Genomic DNA, 8,972 nt, shown 5'->3' with positions numbered 1-8,972 from the left:
TCACAGAAAGCTTTTTTCTCCCATCTGTCAAAATCTGCCCTTCCCAGGCTCCCAGAAGTGGAAGTTAACCTCTTAGTGCTTGATCACACAGGATGTGATGTGCTATCCCAGCAAAACCCTTCTTACTTGGGTGCATCATGAGCATGCACACAGTGATTGCTGAGAGGTCAAGCTAGCATCGCTGAACAAATCAATATTGGAGGATAAAACCAGTTTGGGGAGGTAAATTGCAGCTGTACCAGGGCACTTGCTGGATCCCAGTGCGGTGAAGATGTGCAGGAAGAATTTCGCTCTGCTCACCTCTTCCTTATTCATAAAAGAAAATTTGTGGGCACAATATTTCCTTAACCATGGTTGTCCTGAATTGTGGTTTAGGAACTTAAGGCAGGATGTCAGGCTGGGTTTGTCCCTTTCACTGTTGTTTTGCAGAGACCAGGTAGAACATTCAGCTGTTTGTTTACTCTTTTATTTCCGTTTTTTGGGGTTTTCTTAACAAAAAAATGTACTTCACCATGGATATTTTAAGCATGACAATTAAGACTCATTTAGGAGACTATCAGAAGGAATAAGCTCTCCTGCCTACTCTCTTTCATTCAAGACAGTTTTGTCTAACAGATTTTTAACAAATTTAAAACATTGCCCATATCTACTTTAGCTATGAGGCACTGGTAATCAAGTCAAGGACCATTGACTATGAGAATAGTGAACTGCAGAAAATGAATTCTCAGCATTATGTAGTGTCACAGCACAATTTAAATAACACGTTCATTATTCAAGGTCTCGTAATTTGTACACATAGAAATAGATACAGGGAGCTGAGAGAGGCTTTCAAGCTTTCAACAGTTAAATAAATAAGCAACCTGTATCATTACAATTGCACTGTACATTCCTTAAACACCTGATAGGTTGTTGAAAAGTCCTTTTAAAATGAAATCCAGTAACACAAAGTGTTAATTTAAGCTGAGAGATGCATATACAGACAGCTATTACATATTGACTCTGCTCCTACACGAATGAACAGAAGATTTGAGAGAAACTGTGCTTTCTGGGGAGGAGTCTCAGACATTATTATTATTATGCTGATGTACAAAAGGGCTCTTACAATTGCAATTACAGAAATCTAATATTAAAGTCAGGCTCTTTTCTATAATTTAAGTGCACGTAGGTATTTGTTTCTGCACAAGATGGAATATATTGCAGATGTTATTGTCTTGATTTTCATATGCATTTAGAAGATTTTAAAGTGAAATTGTTGCAGTCACGTTCTATCTGACCCTTCTGGCAGAACCATGGTTGAAGAAGGGTATTCCACAGTTTTTTTAAAGCACTCAAACCCAGTCTCAGAATTTTGCGTAGCTCAATAATTTTATACTATACTTAGAGCAATGGGATTTACAAAACATAAATATGTGACCATTAATATAGAAACAAAATGTACAGATATATTAACCAGAGCTGTTTATAAGTAATTTTTGAATGAATGTACCAATTTAATATTTGCTATTGTATTTTGTAAGGCAAAAAAATTCGGCAAAAAACTCTTTCTTCACTATGAGGGCAGGGAGACAATTAAGCGTGGTGCCCAGAGAGGCTGTGGCTGCTCCATCCCTGGAAGTGTTCGAGGCCAGGCTGGAGGCAGCTGTGAGCAACCTGGGATGGAGAGTGGGAGTTGTCCCTGACAAGAGGAGCTAGATGATCCTTAAGGTCCCTTCAAACCCAAGCACTCCGATGAGTCTGTGGTTCTATTTAACAAAGACAAACACAAAAGGAAAAAAACCAAGTTTCACTCATCAATTCTTGTCAAAGCAAAAGAATTTCAAAAGTCTTTCCTGCACCTGATACTTGCCCACTTGGGACCTGTTATGTATGTGTACTGAATTTAATTTGTGACTGAGGGATGAATTCATGCCATGCTGTTAAGTATTAAGTATCTCAGCTGAAAATATTTCTCCTCCATTTCTGAGGAGAAAGTCTGTGTCTCCAGACAGAGCCAGAGCAGACAGCTGTGTTCTCTCCTTACTGAGGAACAGATGAGAAACACTGTTCTCTTCTGACTGACACTGTAGAAAAATCTTTCAGAAATCTGGCACTTCTGGGACATTTCTGAGTTTACTATTCACTCTTGACCTCACAAAGCAGCCTTCCCAAAGGAAAACACAATTCCCCTCACCTCAGAGCACACAGAAAGGTCCATGTGTTCCTCTTTGCAAGTAGTGCTGCCCAGGCACCCATTTACTACCAGGGCAGGGATTCAAAGTATTCTTGAGGCTTTATAAAGCTTTGCTTTGCCATTTGACATCTTCATTGATACTCCAAGATTTTCCCTTTGCCTTTTAGTCCCAGACATGAATATATAGGCTGCTTTCATCACTCCCTGTGTTCCAGCAGCTTCTCACTCCTATTCCCTGGGCCAGTCTATAAACAGACAGACAGTTGTGCCTGATGTGAACATAACCCCTCCTGAGTCCCTCCACTGCCCTAACTCCCTTCCTTTATTTCACCACATCACATAGAATTTGCTCCATATTTTTGCCTTGGTGTTGTTACCATGCCATGTGTAATATTGAAAGCATCCTCTCTTTCTTAACACTTCTCAGTGTTACAAAGCTACTGAAGCTTTAAACCAGTTTTAGGCATTTCTCCCACTGGATTTCTTCCTTCCCGTGCTGATCCCTTCACCATACACAATCCTTCCTTGTTCATGACCCAGGGGGGAGATATTTCATATTTACCAGTGGATAAGAGCACACACAGATGCTCACCTGCTCCAGGAGGTCTTGCAGTATCTTGCTAACGCATTGTCGTTTTACTTCAGCACCTCAAAACCAGGATCTGTCCTGCCAAACATATATTTAAGTTTGACACAGTATGTCCTCATCCTCCTCTGAGTGCTCCTGGCACAGCTGAGCTGTGCAGTTGGATGCTGTTCCTCTGTGCAGCCTGATTTCCTTTAGTGCAAAAACCGGCTCTGTGAGTAGAGAGGATGCTTCCACAGATTCCGTGAAGTCCTACAGCCTGGATGGCCAGGAGACCACGATTACAGGCACACTGTGGAAAACATTTCCCAACAGGGCACCAGCAAGTACTTTGTTGCTGGTGTACACTGGCATTGCTCAGGTACTGCAGGAAGTTGTAGCGGATTTGGCATTTATCTGCCTATTTAAACACCCCCACCAGGCCATGTCATTCATTCAGGGAGCATATCCCGAGTTCCTGTGTCTCCTCTGCTGCCTGTGATCTCTTTTGGATAGCTGCATGTGTGCATGAACACACTCCTGTAGGTCAGACTCAAATCAGACTCAAATCCATCCTTGCCCTGCTTCCTGTCTTTGAGCTCTTAGTAGGAAATTCTTAGAGGACAAGAATAAGAAACAGGACAAATCAGAAATCCCTGTGTTCACTCTCTCAGCTTGCAGCAATCAGCTGCTTAGGGGACTTTGAACTGGAGCTTGCCACTGTGCCATCATGTTAATAGTCCCCCATGGACCTATCGTCAGTAATACATCTTATTTTTTTGAACTTGTAACGTCCTGTGGAACGAGTTCCACAAAATAATTATGCCCTGCATGACAAAAGTTTGCTTTAAATTCCCTGCGTGATTATAACACTGGAACCCCCTTAGGTCCTGTATTGTCAGAAACAATGCATTAGTCACTCCCCTAATCACTTTCTCCATGACACTCATTATTGCGCACATCTCTGTCTTTTCCCCTTTAGTGGATCCTCTGAAGGGTCTAGATTATTTACTCTCTCCCTGTTATATTTCCTTATACCTTCCTAGTTTGATCCCTTTGGAACAGAAATCAACCAAATACAAGACGCAAGATGAGGGCACATTAGAATTGTGCCTAGCGTAGATTTTGACAGTTTGATTTGATCAGCCTTGATTGTGAATAAACTGTACTTCGCAAGGACACTGCTAAGACAAAAATCCAAATAAAAATTAAAATACTATTGGCTAACAAATGGTAGTAGCAATAAACAGACTGATTTCTCAAGGGAAAATGTGTGTGTGTAACAAAACAATAAAATAAACGGGTGGAATAAAATATAATCCCAAGACAACTTCCAAAACTAAACAGGCAGTTCTTATGCCCAACATCTAGTGAAAGCTCCTTTGCTCTGGGAGGAAATTCTCGAAGTTTACCACTTCAGGGGAATGAAAAGAAAGGGAAATGCAGAGTTGACTCTCAAGGTCTCTGTGATACAGCAGACCATTGCACCTGCTCTGCCATTGACCCCTTGAACAGGGCTTCAGAAAATCCACGCATATAAGAAACACTACATGACAGCTTATTACTCCCTAGAACTGTCACTTATCTCTGGCTGCAAGTGACTCAGCTGAACAAATATCACCTCATACATTATCATGTATCCATTAGCATCAAGATTGGCTTTCTTCTGCATGGTCAGCACAACACTTTCTCTCTTCTGAAAGAAAAATTTTAAAAAGATATATTTAGGCTGAACAGCCCAATATTTTCATAAAGCACTTCTTGAGGCAGCTGCACCACTGGACAGTTTCAAAGAACCTGTATCAGGAGTTGGGCTCCTCAGCCTTTGCTTTGTCCTGGCAAACTCTGCCCTTCCTCCTCAACCCACAGTGGTTTGAGGCATCTCTTCACTCAGACAAAGCACGTGTGCAGTCCCAGCTAGCCGTCAGGAGGCAAAATCCTAGCAAGGACACCACAGTCTGTGCCCACCCCAGCCCCTGCCCTGCCTGACTTTCACACAGCATACGTGATCATTGCAAGCCGCCTTGTTCTCATATGGTTTTTCTTACTTTTTCCCTGGTGAAACGAAACTTTCTCAATTAAAAAAAACCCAGAAGGGCCTTTATACAGCAGTCAGTGATCAGTTTAGCAGCCAGTAATTGAGGCGACTTCACTGCGATCTGGAATTGCCTTCCAAGTAAGAATTAGTTCCCTCAGTGACCTACAGAATTAAGCAACCAGATCATTGTCTGGTGCACAGAGCCTGTGCAGGTGACAGAGATCCAGACAAGCTGCCAATAATTATGCAAGAATAGAGTCCCACGTAACCTGCCCAGCGTAACTGAAAGCACTGCTCTTTTCTTTGATCTTTTGAGCCAGTGGATACTTGGATATTCTTCGAGGAAACACTAGTATGCCAAGGCTCTTCTGCTATCATTAAGAAAACAATGAACAGGTTAAGCAGGTGCCTCTCGTTCTGAGGGCTTTACTAATCTAAAAGTCCATCTGTCAGATGACAGGTAGCTATCACAAAAAACACGAATATGTGTGTGAGAATAACGTCCTTCCCTGTGCTTCCAATCAGAGATGGAAAAGAGGAATGTGCTTTCACTTATTATTTACTGAATCAGCGTTTCAAATTCCTTCCGAGGCAATAAAGGAGCTGTGCCTAAGCCCATTGAACACACACTCCTCTGCAGGATGGATGATAAAGTCTCTTCTCTGGCGGGAATTTTAAAGAGATTTTTATGGAATTCTTTCACTGAGTGTGGTCATGGGAGAAGGTAAAAAAAAAAAAAAAGCCTGTGTAAACCAGTCTTGATGCTGACTCGTGGCATGGGACTTACAGTGGTGCAGGGAAGGAGGAGAAAAAGAATTTGGTAGCCATCGGAATTTAGGGAAAGGGCTTAAATACAACCTCCAGAGTAGGTACTGTGAAAAGGTGGCCAAATCAGCTTTTCACCCAGATAGCATGAAGGAGCCACAGTCACAGAACCATTGGGATCAGGAACTGTGGCTAAGATGACCCTTTGGAGAAGTTACCACATGAATAAACCAAGAAATTGAAAAATGAGATCATAATGCCTAGGAAGCATATATCTAAATAAATAAATAAATAAATAAATAAATAAATAAATACATAAATACCTTTTTTTTAACAAGGCTGACGTGATTTTTTCATTTCTCAAAAGATTTGGTTGTAAAAATAACTGCATTTCCATTTTGAATTCATATTTTTTGAAAGTTTTTGCATTACATTCTGTTAAAGAACATCATTACTAAAAATGTACAACATATTAAAATCTGAAAAAGCACTTTTAATGGTCATCATATCCAAATAAGGGTGCATCTAATAGCATTTCCAGTGTTTCTATTACTTTTTTTAAAAAATGCCTTTGGACTACATTCAGAACAGGAATTTATGAAAATATCGAGGAAAGAAAATACTTCAAATATTTTAAACTGACTACTTTAAAGGTCTATTTAAAAAAAAAAAAAGGTCAAATAACAATTGGAAAGATTGGGATTGGCCAGTTACAATGTGCTATTTGAATCAGCTTGTAAAACGAAGTAATACTTTAAAAAAGGTTTTAATACAGGCTGACACCCCGTCAGATATGTCAGAAGAGAGAATGTAGGTCACACTAACAACAGAGAATACCATATCCTGAAATGCAGTGACACTGAAAAGGACTTCAGAAAATCAATTTACCATGAATTCCCTATGCAATCTATGGGCTAAGGTTAATGCAATACTTGCATGATTATGCAGGAGGCCATGATATTACAGGTGTGCATCACTGATGGGACCAGCACGGCTGTGTCCAGTTCTGCTATCCAATTTTCAAATAATGATGATTCTGGGACATGGCAAGGGAATCAAGAATGAGTCATTAAATTATTGGAAATTGTGGGATCCTCCCACACTGCACACTGCACCAGCCACCCCCAAGAAAAGGGCACAGGTAACTCACCAGTGTCAGTAGAGTGCTGGAAGGGAAAGTACTGGCACCAGGGGAATTTGTAATTAGCGAGCAAAGCCACAACAGTGAGTAATTAAGAAAGAGAAGGTAGGCAAATGCAGGTTGGGGGAAAAAAAAAGTCAGGTCTTTTAAAAAAGTAAAGTAAGTATTAGGTTAAAATTAAGTGCCTGAAAGCAACAATGTAATAAGCTGATGCATTTCCAGCAAGAATGAGCGCCTTTACAAAAGATACACTGCAGCTTGTCTGGGACCTGAGGCTGAAATCACATGGCTGGAATGATGCAAGAAATAACACCAGAGGTTCTTAATAACCGTAAAGCCTCAAAATCATAATACATTCACTAGACTATGAATATTTTGACACAAAGAGGAAACAGAAATCAAGGAAAAATAAATGTTTGAGTTTACATGGTCAGCTGTTTACCAGTTATCTTCAAGGCAGAAGAACCCCCAGCAGGTGAAACTGAAACAAAACCACACATGCTGCTGTCTTAAAAAATGCAGGATAGAAATTAGGTCTATGAAAAAAAATTTTTGACTGCTTGCCTGTGAAAAGAAGCAACACTTCTTTACATGCACACAGACAGAGACACAGAGCCAAGAAGCAGGAGGATTGAAGGAGAGACAAAAGAATATTTAAAGATGATGTGTTCCAAGATCCCAAATATTTTACTTACGCCTGTATTTGAAAGAGGATTGTAAGCTTCCATTTCAGCACATCTATTCTCCCATGTAAAAAAAATAAAAATCAATATTAAAAACATTTAGCAAGGCAGCAAGTGCTGCAGCATTTGCATTTAGGAGCAACAGATCTCCAGAACTGGCTTGTGTGCATGCAAATATTTTCAAGGAAGTGTCGGAGTAACTAATTAAAAACTCCTACATCCTTGCTCATTACCATCAGCTGCTGGAAGCTGCAGTGTGAGTATTAGCTTTAAAAAACACGTTGAGCCAGCCTTGAAATTCGCAGCTTACTAAACTTTACCACCAGACAAACAAAACTGTTAAAAATAAAGTATGAAAAGAACCAGACCATCACTATATAAAAGGGAGAGAATAGTGCAGAGTTTTTTAAAAGAAAATAATGCTCAGAAGGAAAACTGCCTCAAGTACAAGCACATCTGATTAATCTACTGCTCTTTCTAAAAACAGCTGATAGGCTTCATCACAAAAAGTGACAAAGGGAACAAAACCAACTTGGGAAGTAAAAATCACCAAAGAAGAAGAAGAAGAAGAAAAGGCTTTCAACTGCTTTGACAATGAGGTGACTCAAAGAACTGTGTTAGGTACAGCACTGTTTAATATGTTAGCAAACAGGAGAAGGGGCTTAAAAATTCAGCCAAAAACACTGGAATTTGATACAATTATTGAGACTTGTCCAATATTACGAGAATATTACGAACCACTTCAGAAGGGTCTAATGAACTAACTAAATAGGCAAGGAGATGGCAAATAAAGGTCACTGGAGAGAGAGAGACATGTGAATGCATATTAGAAGGAATTTCTCCCATGCATCTGTGCTAAAAGGCCAGCACTGCCACCGCCTTCGAGCACACACAAAACCACGTTTGGGGGTAGTGACAGTGCTGGGAGAGCTCCAGCAGGAAACAGAGCTCTTGTGTGGATCAGGACCTCCACTGAATTTGTGGCCGTTGTGGGGGGAGGTGGAAGGGACTAAAACTGTGGGCAGCTGGCCGACAATCTGTCCACGGGCAAGAGCAGGCAAAGAAATAAAGCAAAACAAAACATGTTCCTTCTGCTTTGCCATAAACAACTCGACCACGAAAAGAAAGATGAGGTGCAGACCGAATTAGGAAATAGCGAGGCCATTACGGTTTTGTTTTGTAAAGGAGAGATTTGGCCTTGCTGCTCAGCACAGCCCAAGGAATTGCAGAAATGAAATGGGTCCCAGAAGAGGCCACAGAAATGATTAGCTCGCTGAGGAGAGAGCAGAGGGAGGCTCACCTCCAGTGACGCATCCATCCGCTCCGTGCAGGAGCCGAACCGGGATCAGGAGACCCTGGTAAGGAGCTGTGGAAAATCACCCTGGGGAATCACCCCGGGGACCAGGGGAGGGTCGGACAAGGAGAAGGTGCATGCTGGAGTCACGTTTTCCTGCAGTGCTCGCAGCCCCTGTGCAGAGAGCTTGGCCCAGGGAGACTGCCAGCCCTCAGTACGCCAGCACCCCACTGTGGGGTCTCCATCGCCTCACGTGAGAAAGACCAGTTTGAAGTCTGTTTCAGGGTATGGGCCAAATGCCTTGATTTGGCACTCC

At 41.4% G+C, this 8,972-nt stretch overlaps 1 long non-coding RNA gene across 1 annotated transcript; it reads right to left on the bottom strand.

Moving 5' to 3' along the window:
- Nucleotides 1-366: 366 nt before the first annotated feature.
- LOC136291671 (uncharacterized) lies at nucleotides 367-7,517 on the bottom strand. Its single transcript, XR_010721655.1, has 3 exons — nucleotides 7,375-7,517; nucleotides 2,763-2,837; nucleotides 367-1,742 (listed from the first exon to the last, which is right to left on the bottom strand). It is a non-coding gene; the product is annotated as an uncharacterized lncRNA (long non-coding RNA).
- Between the last annotated feature and the right edge of the window lie 1,455 nt (nucleotides 7,518-8,972).

This window comes from Chamaea fasciata, unplaced genomic scaffold, assembly GCF_029207755.1.
Source record: "Chamaea fasciata isolate MVZ Bird 193981 ecotype frontalis unplaced genomic scaffold, bChaFas1.0.hap1 SCAF_7, whole genome shotgun sequence".
In the NCBI taxonomy this organism is placed as follows: Eukaryota; Metazoa; Chordata; class Aves; order Passeriformes; family Sylviidae; genus Chamaea; species Chamaea fasciata.
This window is presented reverse-complemented; position numbering and strand designations above follow the sequence as displayed.